We start from the raw sequence: 19,235 nt of genomic DNA, 5'->3' as shown, positions 1-19,235 counted from the left end.
ATTTTCTTTGTTTACTATGGCTGCCACGGAAAGTGAAAACAGACAGGTTCCTGGTCTTTGAAATCCCATAGGTACGAATTGAAAAGGGTAGGTGCGAAGGGACACCCCTGTTTAACCCCTCTTGCTGTTTGGATTTCTTTCGACAAGCTACCTCCCTTGTTCAGACGTACTCTCATTGATGTATTTCGATGGAGATTTAAGTGGCTCTAGGATGTTGTCAGGGCATTTTCTTTCTGATTGTTTTTTCCCACAGGATTTCCCGATTGACCTGGACGAATGCTTGAACCAGGTCAACAAAAGTCAAGAAAATCCTTGGGCTGCCTGCCATCCAGAATTTTTCCCTTTAGCATGTTCAAGAGGTGGATGTTTGATGATGTTCCCGCGTCCTTAACAAACCCTGATTGAAAGGGGTCTTCATTACCAGATGCTCTGGCCCAAGATTGAAAGTTGTCCAAAATCAAAGACCCAAAAACCTTGCCAATAACGTCCAGTAAAAGGCTATGGGACAGTAATTATTTGCTGTTTCCCTGGGTCCACTCTTATAAATAGGGACCACAATTGATGTTGTCCAGGATGATGGAATAGATCTAGTCTCAGTGCAGTTTCTGATGACTCTCTATATATAAAAGAGGCCCATTCTTGTGGATTTTCTTTTAAATCTGCATTGGTGATTCCGTCGGGCTCCAGAGCGCGTGAGGTGTACAATTCTGATGTTTCGTTCTTAATCTCTTCCATGTCGCAAGAGTCGCTCCATTCGGCAACGCTGCTCTCCATGTGAGTTGCCAGGGTTTCCTCTGCTTTTTGGAACAGTGTGGTAAAATGCTCAATCCAGGCTTTTTCTCCTATGTTGTTTTCCAATAGATTAATAAAAACAACTACAAACGACTAAAATAAAGTCCAGAACGCTCTGGACTTCCTACCACACACTGATTTCAGCACTTCAGCAGCATCAGCCTGGTAAAGAATTACTTGTTGAGACCTCAGCCAGTTTTTGTATCGCTTTGCTTCTGCGATGGACTGGTCTTGATGTTCTCGAGAGTTCGTTTTCTGTGCCAGGACTTTAGCCTTTCTACGTTTTTTCCTTTCTGCGACCAGGTGTTTATCATATTCACGTTGATGAGATGTTAATGTGTGATTGCTCCAGTTTTTCTTCTTAGTTTGGTAGGTGGATAAAAGTGGTTTGTATTTGATGGAGCCTGTGGTTGTTTTATCTGTGTTTGCAGTCCTGATCTGATTATAGCTTTCAGGTACCTCTATAATTGCTTTTGCACTTAATCGAAGGCGAGTACCACCGCTACAGTCTTCAACTTCTGCCATCATCTTAAGATCTTGTCTCCTGTCTTGTTATCCACCTAATCCTCGAGAGATTGTGGTCACTGTTGATGGTTCTGATTGTTTTGAACTCGCTAATTTGAAGGAGAAGCTCTCTGGATACGAATATGTAATCTATGTTAGCACTTTGTCCGTTTCTCTCCCACGTTGGTATCTGTTCAATGTCTTTTTCTGTTAAAGTATGAAGATTACGTAGGTTGCGAGAAGTCATCAGCGATGACCACAAGGATCCTCTCACCATAGTTAAAGGCATATTTTTGAGATTTTTCTTATTTCCATTTGGTTTCAGACAAGAAGCATTCAAGTCGCCACATAGTATGATGAATTTTGGTTGGCAGACTGTGCAGACTTCTTCGAGGATTTTCTCAGCCATTTTCATACATTTCTCATTTGTTATGGCCAGGGGATTCCAGTACGTATTAATTAGTATCAGGTCGTCCCCTTGATCGCTCTTGTCTTGACGTTTATCTTGTCTTCAGTTTAATAGTGACACTTGAAAAAAGAGATTTGATGTTAGAGGCTTTACATAGTGGAATTCACTTCCGGAACGTATTGCTGTCAGAAGTCCCGAGAATGGGCGCCCCTTTAAGCCCTTTAGCACCGATGTCAAATACGTTTCGAAGCCATCCAGATAATGCTTTCTGGTTAGCCAAGTCTCCTGAAGACACAGGATGAAAAAGGCACCCAAATTAACATCACTGGGTGTCAGGAGATGGCCAAAACCTCTGGTGTTGCAGAAGCCCATGGTTATTAGTTGTTGGACTGCAGGCAGTTTCACAGCCTCCGGACTGAGGTCCTGGGAAGTTGTAGCCTCGCTGAATGGCTATCTTCTGGTTTTACTCACCAGAGCTTTCAAGATCCAAGTCCATTGTTGGTGTTCACTCATTTGTGATCCTTCGTCCTGATCCCTAATACGGTTGTTCTGTTTCGGTAAGGTTTCTTCCGACTCGAACGTCACTGTTAAACCTGGGCGATGGCCCTCTTGGTACTCGACCAGTCGTCAAAGGGTCTTGAAAGGTCGTCTTCTCCCATCCTTTCCCGTTCCCAGGGTCAACTTCTTGGGGATCTGCGGATCTTGACCACTTCTCGTTGTCAGGATCTTTTCGGGCTCGCCGATTTCCACTCACGTTTTTTGTTACCTCTTCTCTTTTTTCTGTTCTCCTTGGCGTACCTTCTCGATTTTTGTCTTCTTTCGTTCTCCGTTGGTAATCAAAGGAATCTTCAGATCTGACGTTTTTCCTGTTAAGGATAGTGTCATCATGTTTAATTCCTATTTTCTCCAACTTGATAGTATGTTGGCTCTTTATCTTGGCTGTATGGGATATACAGCTCCTTTTTCAGTCCATCTCTTTGTTTTGTTCTTTGGTTTGAAATCCATATGTTCCCTCTAACGGAGTTATGTGGTGACAAAGTTCTTATTTTCCGAGTTGAAAACTTTGATGTTCTTACTGAATCAGCTGACGTGCTTCTTTCACGGCTCTGGTTCCGCCGTGTTCTCCTGTTGTTTTTGTCGCAGGACTTCGGCGGCTTGGTGTGGCAGACCTCATTTGTCTCATTCCCCTTAATCAATTGAGGGTTAGCACACCATTCGGAGAGTCTCTGTTCTTTTGTCAATTTTTTGCATAACTATCTTTCGAAAACAAAATGTTTTTAATTACATCATTTTATGTAATAAAACTAAAAAGGCCAGGGCTTTCAGAACCCTGTAGATGGCAGCCATCAAAGATCAGAATAAAGTTTGTAATCTTGTACATGATGTGGGGTTATATTAGTTCTCATGGAGCGAAGTGCTTCAGTGCCATCGTTTTAGGGTCTTCATTCCTCTCTTTCTCCTTTGATGTTCTGCAGCTCTTGAATGCTTGTGTTTTAATCTTCATAGGACCAGTCTTGTTCTTATACAGTTTGTTATGAATACAGCTTTATTTTTAGGAGTGTGAGTTCTTGGTTTCCAGGTTTAAAGTGGGTTCGGTAGTCTTGACTTGTAATTGGAAGAGTTCCCCCTCTTATTACTTATTCGTGATTCTGTTCACTTTGTTTTTTTTTAAATCTCTGCCTTTCTTATATATGTCTCTGCCGTTTATGTGCCATTTTCCAAACGGTGTTTTGAGAAACTTGTGTTTCTTTCCATGGTGCACTAAACTTTGAAGCTGTTTAAGTGGCCAGTTTTATTTTCACCCAACCCCCTTCTTTCAGGGACTAAGCATTAGTGACATGTTTTTGGTTAAAACATGTTTCTCTGTCCTTTCGAACGTTTCCTACTTTGGCTTTTATTGCGTCGTGGATGGGTGCATTGCTCTGGGATTTCAATATGGTCCATGTTTTGTGTTGTGAGAGCATCCCGGGAGGATAGCTCAGCGGCAGCGTGCGCGTCTTGGAAGCAAAACGACACGGAAGCAACACAGGTTCGATCCCCGGGTCCGTGCTTAGAAACCACTGGGTGTTTGAGCACGTTATAAATACGTAACTAAGACAACAAAAAAAAACAATTACGCAACTAAGAAGAAAAAAAAACAATTCCTGTAACAGCGCCTCGATGCCCACGGGCTGTGTGAGCGCTTTATAAATGTAAAAATAAATAAAATAATCCACTCATATACTGAAACAAGACTCATATACTGAAACAAGCCGGTCCCCATTGTGGTGTGTGCTATCACTTTGTGATTGGCTACTGCCACATACTTCTTCCTGTTGCATCATCAATCTTCGTTTGCAGTTTTTGAGGATGTATATGTTATTTCTTTCGATCTGAGTGTTCCTTCTAGGATGGTATCCGGATGACTTGCAGTGCTTTATCCCATACCGTTTGTGATAAGAGGCCATGGCACTCGAAGTGAATTAGACTCTGTAGTCTGAAAGGCGCTATTTGGGATACTATTCACTCCACTCTGAAAGAGATCCCTGAATATGCTGAGACAGCATGCAGTTGTTATTTTTTGTAGAAAGTATACCAATAACCATTTTGATGTTAGTGTTGGTGAGGAGGAATAGCTCTGGGCCAACGCGTTTGTCTTGGAAGCAAAATAATGCAGCAACACAGGTTTGAATCCCGATCCCTTGCTTATTTACCACTTGTAAGTATTAAGCACATTATAAAGGAAAAATTATAATTACTAATGCATATTTCTGTTCCAAGTGAAGGTCCGAGAAAGATCTGATGAAATCGACTCCTATCATCTCCCATGTCTACTATTTATGGGAGGTGTCAGTGTCTGTAATCCCTTGTCCCTTTCCTTACAAATGGCACACTTTCCTACTTAAATATCTTCTTCAAAGTCCATCCTTGGCGACTAAAACCTTTCCCTCAGTCAGGGTTTGGTGACGGTCATGCCCAATGACTCTTGTGTGCTAGGAGATCAGGGTGGAGCGCAGTACTGCTCAAGAAATAAACATGTTGTGTTGCATGAGAATGTTCGAAAGTAAGAAAAGTTCTGCCGCTATTGTCCAAGAAGGTTGCAGCTAAGGCTTTCGGTAGTAATCTGATGGCCATCCCCAAATGGTGGCTGTGACAGCTCATATAATCTTATCTGACTAAAAGTCTTGTGATCACCGGTCCTCTGAAATAACTCCCAGTGTGAACTGAGTGGCATCTTTCATGCACGCTACGACACACATTCCCCCACTCCAGTCAATGGGATCACTGGGGCATCAGGAGCTGAGAAAGTTTGCTTCCAAGTTCTTGTAAATGGGGAATGTGTTCAATGTCAAGTGAAAAACTCTTGGCGTTTTGCCAGAAACCTGGTTAGGCAAGAAGTAGCTTTCGTCATACCCCCGAAAGGGAAGATGCCAACTGAAGGCTTGTGGTCAGTGCTGAGGCTGAATCCTCTGCCCAAAACGTATGCATGAAAAGTATTCAGTGGCACACGCACAAGCCAACATTTCTCTCTCTATGATGGATTAATTAGATTCTGAAGCTGAGAGGAATTTTCAAGTGGATGGCACTGCAACCTTTGAATACTTGGATTTCTGAAGGGGCACCGCTCTCATTCTATATGCACGGGCATCCACCGTTAGAATGGTACGTTTCTGAGGATGGAATGGTTGAATGCATGCAGAACCACTTTGTTGAAAGCATCATTTCATTGGTCACATCACATGAAACTTTATTTTTCTGTAGAAGTGCTCTCAGTGGAGATGTTTCTCTGAAAATGTTTGCACAGGTTTGGATTAGTACTCTGTCATGCACATGAACAGGAGGAGCTGTTTGTTCCTTGAGGGCTTAAGGGCATCTTCAAACAAATTCACTAAGCTCATCTCTGGGGTGACGCCATCCTGTGAAAAGATGTTCTCTACAGATCACTGATGAGAAATGCCCAGGTGTGTCCATTCTTTAGGAACTTTACCTAAGGTTTGATCCTGCTCTACTAGGAAGACTCCACCAAAAGATCATCCTGGAAGCATATGGTGAGGGGGAGATTGTGGAGTAGGTGTGACATCATCCATTGGAAAATAGATGCAGCTGATGAAAGCACAAATGGCATTTAGGTGAGCCTGGGTGCTCTCAGGAGTTACAAATGCTGTGAGTGGTTTGGTCACAGGATGGAGGAGTTTCTGGTGATATGAGTTCCTGAGATCCATTTATGAAAAGTATGTGGCTTAACATAATTGTACAATCGGGTCTGTTATGTTAGGCAATGGGTACTAATCTGATGTTTGCTGCATATGCCGACACATAGCTGTAACAATTTTCTGTCAGGTTTCTTAGTAAGAACTATGGAATTGCCTCATTCGATTACCTATTCTGCCTCGTTCACGCCTTCTGTCTCCATGGTGTCTGGAAGGGTGTGTTAGTCTTACCTAGTTGTGAGTGGATCGGTACCCACTTTGTGTTACAGAGCACACACTCCCTCATGTAGCTTGATTTCCTGTAGTTATCCGGTCATTGATCCGAATTCCAGGCAGAAAAATGTGGCATACTTAATGAGTAGTTCGTCAGACAATTATTGGTGCATTATAAGTACAGCATCATCTCTTCAGTGGTCTACATGTATATGCAAATGAACCTTGGTCTTGCCAGCCTAGTATTGAGGGACCAATTTTTGAAACATAGGGCATTCTCACCGCATATCAGCCTTTAATTTTGCATTCTGTATCCAACTATGTGTAATTTCTGACATTCATAGGCACGAGGATTGATGTTGGGCTTATGCATGAGAGTGCTGTCATTTAAAAAAAAAGCGCCTTGGAGACTGTGATGCAGTATAAGCCTATACGTCTAGTTGTGTGGATTTGCACATTTTCGCCAAGTTACCTATTTTTGCATACAGCACAGTCATTACATATGGCTGGATATTTGTGACTGTCTGCCAAGCATGAATTACTGCTGCATCTGAAGCCCCCTATGCGTTTTATCCTTCCCTTTGGTGGAATCCTCCATTATGAACACAACGTACTGGACGCTAACGACTCTTCGCGAGGTTTGGACTACACGTTCTTCTATCAAATCTGTTCCTTTGACTTTCACCACTCACTGAATGTACTACTGTTCTAAACCTTTTGAAATGGTGATGGGTTCATCCAACATGGGACCTCTGATGAGCCGAAGAGCTTTCAGCACTTTAGTGACTTGTACAGTGAAGTATTAACAGCTCACAAATTAGTTGATCAGCCATAAGGCCACAAACAATAGTATTGGCCAACTTCTGCAGTCCCACGATGAAGTCTTGAATACTTTCATGTGAAGCTCATAGTCTTGTATAGAAGTTTTGTCCTTCGAGAGCAATCTCCTTCCTTTACCTTGACTTGAATAGGCCTGCCAGTTCACAGCATGGAGAAGCCAACATTTGAAAGATGAGCTGCACAGAGAGGGTTTGCTGAACATTGCTTTATTGGTTAAACAATAAAAACCTTTGAGTTTACACTTTTAAATGAGGCACTGGTTCTTGGACAGCAGGAGACGGGGTTGAAAGCGAGGCGCACTAGACTGCTTCCTCTCGTTCTTGCCTGCATGCCCCATAATCTCTTGTATCGCTTTGCAGGATATGGTGGCTCGGAAGGGCCAGAACATGCTGAAGAGTCTGCAAATGCGTGGTATGATAACCAATTAGGATACTACAACGATGCATAAAGAGCTTTATGCCTAGTCTAGAAGTGGTTGAGTGGAAATATCACCACCAAACTTTACATGTACTAAAAAAAAAGAGTGCACTCAATTTGACCAAAGATCTACTGATCCACCCCATAAAGTAGTTCACCATTGAGACAATTCTACAGCAGCCTATAGTGCTCTACTGTGGAACAAACTACATCATTTTCTTCAAGGAAAGACACTATCAGTTCCAGAAAAACCTGGTATTTTCCCATGGTCAGAAAAATGTGGTATTTTGACAAAGTGTATCAGCCAATCGGCAGCAGCTTCCAAGGACCTTTGTTCTAAAGTCTGACTTCATCCCTGTCCACACCTAGGGCTATATGAAAAACTACTTTAAGGCATGAACAGCTATATAATGCTACCAAACTACCTCGTAATAACTGTGAAAGCGGCAACTGGGACAGCATCAGAGCTTTTCAAACTTTTCGGTTGAAACGGGCCCTGAGCCTCAGAGGAGCCCCTGAGCAGCTGAGAAACTTGCATAGCAACATCATTAAATGTGCGTTTGGCAGCACACATTTGACAGTCTACCTTTGCAGGTACCCTCAGGCTGTCACCTCGACCTCACCCTCATTGCCCAGGCTGTCACCTCGACCTCACCCTCATTGCCTTTTTACTCCAGTTTCGTCAACATTAGCCACTTGCTGAGAGAGCAACATCATTAAATGTTCGGTTTTCACAGCGCATTTGACAGTCTTTTCAATACCCTCAGGCTGTCACCTAAACCTCTTTGACTTTACTTTGACTATTGATGGTTTCCGCAACATTAGCCCCTGGACATTTACTGTTTCAGCACCCTGCTGGCTGCCTGTCCCGTGAACTATCTGCTCCCATTAACTCCCTGCTTCATTCCTTGGTGTATATTATAATTTTACGCATTGTTTTTCAACCACAAAGCGATGAGGGGGGGCGGTTGGGGTACGGGGGTGGGGCGCTGTGGCTTCAAATTATTTCCAAAGGGGCCCCACACATCTTAAGCCGGTGTAAACGAAAATAAACTTTCGAAAATGTGAAATGCACGTTCGTTGATTGCAAACCACCTATCTGCTGAGGAGCATATTCTGGAAATTGTTTTATCAAGTACAAACAGGCGTGTTTCAGGATAAAGAGGAAAAACATCACTTACCACCGGAAGCTGAAACCGCGGGATGCGGTCAACTGAATAATGACATTACACGAAAGTAGTTTCCCCACGATCAGCTTTCTTTGGGCCCGAGGGTGGGACCAGGAGACCCGGAAGTATCTGCTTGCCTTTGCATTTATGGCATGCCCACTCGCCGCAGGGCCGGAACTTCGAGTGCTAGTATGAAATGCGCGCGCCTGTCACTGTCAGAGCGGAAGCCACGGTAGAGGCGGTTGAGGGTGCGAGGCAGAGGCGTTGCTAGGGGGGGGGGGGCTAAGGGGGCTATAGCCCCTGGTCTTTTGGCTGTAGCCCCGGATAGAATCTTGGGAGCTACACCCAAAAGGCTAGCTAGCCCCCAGTCCCGACATTTCCGACATCAGGGTAGCCCCGGGTCTTTTCCAGACCTAGCAACACCCCTGGTGCGAGGCAGACGCCAGACTCCCTCAAGAAGCAGAACCAACAGAGAGACACCCAACCGTTAAAGTCAGCCAGAGGGAAGACACCAAGAGAACCAGCTACAACAAGTGAGACAAAATGTCTGACAGTACTACCACATCTAAACGCCACGTGAAGCAGCTATGGGAGAGACCATCATAAGAAGCCAGCTGGTGCGGAGGAGGGAGTGGAGGAGGACAGCAGACACCATCAAATCAAGCCAAAGCAGAAGAGATATTACCAGGCATTAAGAGCACCAACCATTGCCAGGAGATTTTGTGGACCGAATCTGGGCCAGTTTGATGACTTAGTGCACTGTCCAGCTGGTATGTTTCACGATCCATGACCTAATGTAATTTAAAATACACAATTCGCCAAATGTGTTACCCAAAATGCACCAAGGTTACTCAAACTGTAGGAAAAATTGTGAATCACTATTTGTGAAAGTTGTCCACTTCTCTTTGCTGTAATGCCTCCTGCCTTATTTTCAGCTACAGCCTGCCTCAAGGAATGAGACGCCATTATGACCAGCCACGACAGAGATAATAGATACCATATAAATCAGCCACAGGAGGAGAATGGCAGGCATACCAAGAAGCATTGACAAGTCGGGGAAGCAGACACAGCTGAAAACCATTAGCACGAAGAGACACTGTCTACAACTAGAGCTAGCCCTTTAAAAAATACACTAGACAATAAGAGAACCAGCCATGGCGGAGAGACGCTAGGTTACGCTAGCATCAGTAATGGACTATAGCAGGGGTCTGCAACCTTTCGCTCTTCAGATGTTTTGGACTACAACTCCCATCATCCCTAGCCAGCATATCCAATAGCCAGATATCGTGGGAAACATCTGGAGAGCCAAAGATTGCAGACCCCTGGACTATAGAATGGGACCATGTTGAGAAATCTCGGAAACAAGCATCAACTGGAGAGAAACCATGAGAATTTGCTATGGAGATAGACACCAGGCATCGCGCTAACGAGCCTTGGTGGAAACACACCAGGCACTACAAGAATTGTAATGGGAATAACAATCAGGCACAATTAGAGACACAAGGCAGAAATATCAGGAACCTTGATAATACAGTACCGTAGCGAGACATACCATGCTTCATGTGACCCAGAATGGGAGAGATTTAAAAAGCACCATGAGAATTAACCATTGGGAGATATCCCAGAAAACACAGCACAATAATCAAACACAATGGAATACCACAATCCTCCATAAGGACCTGGAAATGTGATCCTGCCACAGGAAGAGTGACACCAGGCATAGCTCTCAACTCACCCGCCTTTGGCGGCTGTCACCCGCCTTGAAAGCAGATGAATCACCCGCCAAGTCCCTCATGCGCCCATTCACTTCTATGGGCCTCTCACCCGCCAAAAAGAAAATCGGGTGTTTTCACCCGCCTTGGTGACAAAAAAGGTTGGGAGCTGTGACACCAGGACCACTGGATTCAGCAACTGTGAGAGAAATAACTCACCAGGGTTCAACATTGCTAGTACTAGTTTAGCCCAGAAGAGCCTCCCCTAGACAAAGTTCCCATGCATTGCTAAGCATTTCACTTCTACAAGTAGTACAGTTATTATCTAAGTGTTGTGGAAAAATTACCACAGACTATTCCGGTTGACTGGTCAACAATCTATTAGTAGAAAGCGAACAACAGGACAAAAAAAACCAACAACAGTACCAAACTTCACACACGTGAGAACCCCCCCTCCCTCTGTGCAACGTTCTCTGATACCCAAAGGAACACATTCATTTCAATGGAAGGGGTGGTCCAGACAGGGCAAGGAATTGTACTAAAACAATGTTGCAAGCAGGACACAAATCCCCACTATGCATGTTAGACTGTTATCAAGAAGGACAACATAACGTGATACATTAGATTCACACGCGATCTGAGGCAGGCGAGAACACTTGCAGTATGATGACTTCCGTCTGCTAACTCCGCTTTTCCTAAGAAAGTGGGAACCTAAAACATGCTCACTTATGCCAAAAGGGAAACACCTCAGAAGTGAGAAATGTGAAGGTGAGCACAGCTACACACGAGGTGAAGAACCTCTATCGCAAAGTCATGCGCTTTCTCTCCCCCTCTAGCACTGCTGGCTGACTCACATCCTGACATGCCCTTTGCAACCTCCATTCTCTCTCTATTCTTCCCTGTGGCCCGACTCACTCTGCAGAGCACGCTCTGGCTATTCTGATCTCCTCAGACCTCTGCCTTTCTAACCGTCTCACTACTTATATCTCCTGGAGATACCACTTTCTCCTCGCCTTCCATCTCTCTCTCTATACCCCCCACGTTGAGTCAACCCCTACACTGCCACCTACCTTCTCGGTCATCCGAGCCATGAAGCGTGTGTCTATTAAGGCTTTCGCCGCCACTTTCTCTCCACCTCCGGTACCGCTGGCTGACTTGTATCCTGCCGCAGCCCTTTCCAACCTCCATTCTTCTATCTCTGACACTCTTGATGTACTTGCCACAGTCATGAGGATCCGCTAGAAGCGCAAAGCCAAGTGCAAATCTTGGTATGACTCAGACCGCGTCACCCTTAAACGCAAGTGCATGGTGGCTGAGAGGAAAGGGCTTGCATCTTTTGCATCCTCTGACAAACTGACCTGCCACCTGCGCCAAAGGCAGTACTGACTCTCTTTCCATACTAAGAAGAGAGCTCACATCCAAGCCCACGTCTCTGAAGCATCTAACAACTCGGATTAACTCTTTAAAATCTGCAAGGGGAGGCCCAATACTGCTGCAGTGTATACCTCTCCTGTACCCTCCCAGGCCCTCTGCACAGCCTTAGCTTCATATTTTATCTCTAAAACCCAGGACATCCTGTCCACTCTCTCTTCCTCTCCTCGTTTCCTCCTCTACCTCTGGCGTTCCTGCGGCCACCTCTCCTCCCTTCTCTTCCTTTCCTTTGTTGAACCCTGACAAGGTTTCTAGACAGGTCTGATCTATAAAAATCTCATCAAAACAGGTTCTTCCTTGTTCATCCAAAACCATCAAGGACCACATTGATACCCTCGCTCCAGCCTTGACAGACTTCTTCAACCACTCTTTCCCCACTGGAACCTTTTCTTCCCCACTGAAGCACTTGCTTTTTCACCCTCTTCTCAAGAAACCCTCAGCCGACCCCTCCTGTCTGGCTAACTATCACCCGATCTCCATTAATCCTTTCCTGGGCAAACTCTTGGAAAAGCTGGCCATCTCCCAGCTTAATCTTCACACTGAATCTGTTGGTTGTCTCCATGACCATCAGTCTGGCTTCAGAGCGGCCAGAAGCATGGAAACTGCTCTCCTGAACATCCGTGAAGACCTTCTCTCTAACCTTAATGCTAACCACCCCTCTGTCCTCATCCTACTCGCTCTCTCTTCTGCTTTTGATACGGTCAACCATGCCATCCTGCTCAACCTGCTCCATGATAAACTGGGTATCACTGTTCAGGCCCTGGCCTGGCTGACCACTTTCCTCTCTGACCGACCCTCCCAGGTCGAACTTGGGTCCTTACTCTCCCCTATCGCACTCTATACCTGTGGTGTACCCCAGGGGTCTAATCTTTCTCCCTGGCTGTTCAACCAATACCTGGCACCTCTCAACCACTGCATAGCTGCACTCTGATCCAACTTTCAGTGCTATGCAGATCAGACAGCCTGCTTTCAGGCTCCCCTCTGATGCCTCTTCACCCTTTCTCATCCCTGATTGTCTGTCTAATCCAGCAATGGTGTGCCACCAATGATCTCTGCCTTATTGCCAGTAAAACAGAGATGCTCCTCATCGGGTCACCTGCACCTTCCTTTCCTATCACTCTCTGGCCTCCCACTCTGGGCCATCGTCCTGCTCCCAACTGTGAGGCTAAGAACCTTTGGGTTATCTTCGACTCCACACTCTCCTTCTCTCCTCGGATCTCTGATGTCTCTAAGAAGTCAAACTATCAGCTGCACCTCCTCAGAGGTATTCTTCCTTTCCTCACCTTTCCCAGAAGCTCACTGTCTCCAGAGCTCCGGTTCTCTCTAGGCTGAACTACTGCAACAGCCTCTTTCTAATACTACCTGCCTGTACTCTCTGTCCTCTACAACTCATCCAGAACAGGTCTGCAAGACTTGTCTTTAGCCTCAAGCCCAGGGATCATATCTCTCCAGCCCTGAGATCTCTACATTGGCTCCCAGCGGCGGCAAGGATCAAGTTCAAAACTCTCTTCATTGTCCAGAAGACCTTCTGGGGCCTGGGATCGCAAAACCTTCAACTCTCTCTTTGGAAATATCTTCCTACTCGAGCTCTTTGCTCCTCCACCTCCAACTCCTTGAGGGTCAGTTGCTTCTCCAAGCAACGAGTTGGGGGCAGATCTCTTTCTTTGGCTGGTGCCTCCCTCTAGAGCAGCCTACCTGCCTCTCTGAAACTTGAGCAGAACCCAACTCCAGTTCCGGAAGCACCCCAAGACCTTCCTCTTTACTTCTGCCTTCTCTCTTCCTCTCCCCTGCTGATCTACTGTTCTGATACTGCACTGGCCACCTGGCTACCCCCTGAACTCGTCCCAGGATCCTGACTGTCCAGTTGCACACCCGCACTGCCTCCGTGCATCCCCTGCACTTGTGGTCTCTATCTATAACTCTACTGTCCCTTTTCCTGCACTTATTAGACAACTGCTGTCTGCACTTTTAACACTCACACGTACCACTTGTTGGCTGCACTACTTGTATTGATTACATGACCTGCACTTGCCCATCCCATTCCTCCCCGCCGCACTTCTCCCCTCCCCGCTCTCCTGCACTTGCACAATCTCGATGTCACTAGGACTAGTAAGATTGGTGTCCTTGTCCTCCCTCAGTTTCCACTCCCTTGCCTCGTCGCGCCTTGAAACACTTTTCTATAGGCGCGTTATAAATGCCATATCATATCATAAGCAAGAAACAGTTGTTTAAACATGCCAGTTTGCAGTATCTCTTCAATATTATAATGCAGTAATGTGAAAGGGGGTACACAAATGTTCAATTTCAAACCTTCCCCTACAGTCCCCTCCTGTGAGACCTTCACTCCACTCTCATTACAAACATCTCCAGGGGAACAAACATCACATCCTACCATGGATAATAGATACACTTACAAACCATCGACAGACAGGACAGACTTAGAATTATGACTAGCGCAATTAGTAAGATCTGACCAACAGATGCACCCAGAGGTCCCAAAAGACCTTGAATCCAAGACCCAAAGGTCAAGGAAGCCTCTCGACTGGTGTGAAGGAGACTTAGAGTGTGACGAATGTGAGTGACGATGTAAAAGGCCACCGGAAAAACCCAGCGCAAGCGGAACAGACAGGCTGGGAAATCCTGCACCCATATAACGGAAATAGTCAAAGTAAATGGCAAAGCCTACTTTATTAACAATCCACTAAGCAGGGACAGCAGTAAGTGCACAAGTCTAAGGTTTCAATACAGAACAATGAATTATAAATGGAAAATGCATTATAGCTCACTTAATATCACAATCTAGTTACAAACACCTAAGGGTTGGGGGATTGGTTAGGGGAATAGTCTAAATATTCAATGTATAGGGGTTATACTTTTCATTGGACATAAATATCTGATGGCCCCACCTTGGACCACCCCTAAATTGATCAAGGTAAGAAGTACATTATCTTAGCAATAGGTAATTGGCTAATGCAAAAGTTACAGGGCGGCATCACATTGAGAGTTTGGATTGGTTGGCAGCACGTTTTACCAACCTTGAGCACGTGGCAGGTCATCAGCACCATGAACAAAACCCAGGAACTACTTCTCATTAAATAAGACACAAGGGGCCTCATTATGAGTGTGCTGGTCTGGTAACAACGGTGCCGGTAAGGCTACCGGCACCGTTGTTACCGTACCGGCACACTCCGAGTCTGCGAGCGGCTGCCGTCCTGCCGGCCAGGCCTGACCTGGCCGCCGGGACAGCACCCGCTCTCAGACTTACATGGAAGCACAGGCCCTGTTGCACACAGTGCCAGTGCTTCCATGCTCCCCATTCCCATTGAGTCCGATAGGACCGATAGGACTCAATGGGAATGGGGATTTACCTTTTCTAGCGCCTGACTTCCCAGACCGCCGGGCTGTAATGCCCTGGTAAATCCGACAAATCAGGTGCCGGAAAATCTTGCAAGTACGCAGCAGCCTGCCGGTTTTACCGGCACGCATACCGCCGGACTTGTAATGAGGCCCCATCCCTTTTTTCCTAGGACACGAGCTAGGGCATCTAGCATTGCACTTGGCCATGTCTTGTGTCTCTGTTCTTGGAATTTGTACAGAGTCAAGGCAGGTGCATATCTGTGTATGGAGCTAATGATTGGGCAGTGGGACTCATTACGAGTCTGGTGTAAAAAATCTGGTGTTACCGTGATGGCGATCATACCGGGTCCACCAACGTGTGGTGCCGGAAACAAGGTAGGATTACAACTTGTTAGCTGCACGCATCCCTTATCCGCGGAACCAGTGACACCAACATCATGGTAACACTGGTGTAGACGGGTGTACTGTCATCAATGTTGGCGGGGCATCCGCCTCATGCATGCTGGACATAACGGCACCGCATACGCGGAGCCGGAAACACCGGAACCGGAAATAACGTGATCGCCGGAACCGGAAAGAGGCCGGCGGCCATTACAAAAATTGCAATCGACTGCAATCTCCCTGTTCCATAAGCTATCCAGCCTTAGTGAGTGGCCCTACACATACAGGGACATGAAATCAAGGATTTCCCAAAGCCGCCAGCGGAAGCCACGCTTCTGTGAGGCAGAGCTCACCATGCTGGTGGAGCACATAGTGGCCAATGCAGAGGAGCTGTTCTCCGCAGACCAGCGGCGCAGCATGCAGCTCTGGCTCAAGACTATATGGGCAAAAGCAGCCCAAATGTGACAGCTGTGGGTGTGACAGCACGGAGCGTTAAAGACTGCCACAAGCTGTGGGATGACCTCCGGCTAAGGGTGCGGAACCTTCTGGCTGCACACCAGCGAACATGCACATCCACAGGCGGCGGACCACCCTCACCCCTGAAGCTGCTCCCATGGGAGGATAAGTGCAGCAGTGTGCTGCATCTGGAGGGCATCTAGGGAGTCGGTGCAGCAGAGGCAGGAGCTGGGACACCTGCAGAGGCTAGTGAGTATAGAAAGTGTACACATATCAAGCTCACTCAAGCAAATCCTGCCCCCCTCTAACATCAATGCACATAAATGCCCATAGCACTGTCCACATCACCCGATCACACCCAGTCTTCCCATGCCCCCCTCACTGAGATGCAAAGCAAGTCACATGCCCTACCCCCATGTATGACCCATACACAATCACATGACAATGCACCACACATGACTGTGTGTGAAGTGACACTATGATTTGTGTAAGTAGACCGCCACACATGTGACAGGTCCAGCAAGCACATGAGATGGACCATTACAGTGGATGTCAGGACTGCAGTGGCCAACATGGCTGTCTGTGGCAGGTGCTGTGGTCGTGGCATGCTGAGTTGCCATGTAATCATTGCCACTGTCAACAATGTTGACACTGCACATGCCTACCCACCCAAATGGGACTCAATGGGAAATGGTAATCAAGAATATCCTGCCGCCTGACGTCCTGGTCGCGGGAGGTACATCATCCCAGTTGCACTGTTAAGTCAGCATATGTACATTGGTAATAGCTCCAGTAGCAAGGTGCCAGTAGCACTGGCATGGTCAATATAGGACCCATAATGAGGAACAGTGTCACCTGCACACTGCAGCACACACACCCATGCAGGGACACCCATATACAGCTGCATGTACAGCATGGCTACGGTGTAGGCCATGCACCCAGGCACCCCCGCCCTAACGCGCACATGCGAACACAGAAGACCATCTCTTTAGCAGGCCCAAAAAACAATGATATCAGGAAACATAACCCATGAAGGTCACAATGTGCATCCTGGTCACAAGTATTGCATGTGTGTCTGCCGTGCTGCCACTGCCAGCACATCACAATAATGGTACGCCCTCACCTGCACTGACACACAAAGGCCAGGCAACCAGGTCACACATCGACTCCAGGCAGGCCCCCCCAAACCTTTGCAACACATCCCTAATATCTGCACACAGGCAGACACGTATGGAACTACCCACACCCCAAAGTGGGTGTACATGTGATCATACCCTGCACAGCTGTGTCACATGTGCCGTCTGCACAGTGCCTGCAGTTCATTCAATGCAACCCATGCAGGAGATAGACATACCATGCATCAATGCCTACACTCACAATGCAATATAGCTCAATGACCATGTTGCATGTAATTGTAAAATACTCATCCAGTCAGTCCCTTAACAGCACTCCTTTCGTTTACCCACATCACATGAACATCATCTGGCATGGATGCCGGTCAAGCAGGAACGTCCCTCAACCTCTGCTGCAAACACCTCAGTCATCAGGGCAGTTACAACAGCATTGGTACAGCACGCAGAGCCAGCCGACACCCCTGCTGCCCCCGTGACACAGGCAGCCCTTCTGGCTGTCTAACCTGCTGCCCCCGTGACACAGGCAGCCCCTCTGGCTGTCCAACCTGCTGGCCCCGTGACACACGCAGCCACATGTGCATTCCCACTGGGCCAATCAGCTCCACCACCCCACCAGACTGAGTCTCATGGCACAGACAGCAGTGCTGGTGATGTGGCTGTTGAGGCAGGCTGAGACAGCAGTGAGGACACCGAGCACACCCCGGATGTACTGGGCACATTCAATCCCATGATCCCCAGAAGTCCCATACACTCACCCAACCCATCACTCCAGGAGCTCAATGCGCGCCAGGACACACTCACCTCACTGGTGCAGCAGCACTTAGAGGAGTCACAGCTACAGAGGGAGAGCAACCAGGCTATTGGGCGCCGGGTTGCCCGTGCCATTGGGCTTTCGGCCTAAGCCACTGTCCTCATGTCACGGAGAGTCCGTAAGGGCAATAGTGTCCAATCTAACATTGCTGAAACAATGGCACTGGCCGTACATGCCATCAAGTCACGCCTACCGCCTCAAAGCAGCCCAGTGCCCTCCACCAGCACCACGCCTACTAGCTCACAGGCAGGCAGCCCCATGAGAAGGTCAATGCGCCTGTCTGGCTCAGCTCAGAGGGACAAACATGCCGGCAAGTGTGGCAGGAAGTAGTGCCGATTCATTGACACTTGTTCGACATGCTGCTATTTTGGGCCTGGGAGGGGGAGGGTACTTTTGGGAGGGGGTGGGGGGTGCATAGTTGGGATAGGTAGTTGGGGCCTGGGAGGTGGCAGGGTACGTTTGGGAGGGGATGGGGGGTCCATAGTTGGAAAAGGTAGTTGGGGCTTGGGAGGTGGGAGGCTACGTTTGGGAGGGGATGGGGGGTCCATAGGTGGAAAAGGTAGTTGTGGTCTGGGAGGTGGGAGGCTACGTTTGGGAGGGGGTGAGGGGTTCCATAGTTGGGACAGGTAGTTTGGGCCTGGGAGGTGGGCGTGTACATTTGGGAGGGTATTGTTGTTGCTCCCAATTTCTTTTGTCTTGTTCATAATACACTGGTTTGGGCATCCAAATGACGAGTGTGTTAGCTTCCTTAGGCATTTGGAAGCTATGACCATTTAAATCAGGCATGAAATTATGGCAATCAATAATACGCGGGAGCCGGGGCACTGCGATGCACTTTCTTTATTCGCGGCGCCAGAACTGGCGTCGGAAGGCGGTAGCCCCGCCTCTTCCTTTTTTCCGTGGCTACGCCACAGCCCTTCATGAACAGAGAAGAAGGACTTAACAGCAACTCAACAACTGCAAACAAAACATGTCCATGGAAATAGGACACAACATCTCCCCCCCACTTGAATGAGGAGCTCACATTCTTACATTTCTTCTATCCACCGAGGGGGTCGGCGAATAGTCCTTTTGGATGGGCTTTTCTGTGGTGTCTTCTCCCACCGCACTGGTGTGTCGCTGTCGCTGTCGTCCGCATCTCGCACTTCGATCTGATACTCTGACTCCACTTCTGAGGATTCCTGGTCAGTCATCGAGTGGTCAGTGATCGGTTCAGAGTGTCCCTCAAAGTTCTTGAAAAATGACGAGTTTCTCGTAATGGTCCCTGTGGGGCTGGCTGCTGTTATCATGGAGCCATTTACGTGCGTCACTTTTAATGGTTCAGGCCTGAATGCCGGAGTGTCTTTGGTGTTTTGTTCTTGCCTCACCAACACTACGTCGCCCACTTGAATGTGACAAGGCTTGGCCTGTCTCTTTCGAT

At 47.2% G+C, this 19,235-nt stretch overlaps 1 long non-coding RNA gene across 1 annotated transcript in view; it reads right to left on the bottom strand.

The window, feature by feature from the left end:
* Positions 1-8,640, bottom strand: part of LOC138580737 (uncharacterized) — an 84,116-nt gene extending 75,476 nt beyond the window's left edge. The window contains exon 1 of the long non-coding RNA XR_011304341.1: positions 8,547-8,640. This is a non-coding gene — a long non-coding RNA (uncharacterized lncRNA). The remainder of the gene's footprint in view (positions 1-8,546) is intronic.
* Between the last annotated feature and the right edge of the window lie 10,595 nt (positions 8,641-19,235).

This window comes from Ambystoma mexicanum, chromosome 3p (genome assembly GCF_040938575.1).
Source record: "Ambystoma mexicanum isolate Mex_15411 chromosome 3p, UKY_AmexF1_1, whole genome shotgun sequence".
NCBI classification, from domain to species: Eukaryota; Metazoa; Chordata; class Amphibia; order Caudata; family Ambystomatidae; genus Ambystoma; species Ambystoma mexicanum.
This window is presented reverse-complemented; position numbering and strand designations above follow the sequence as displayed.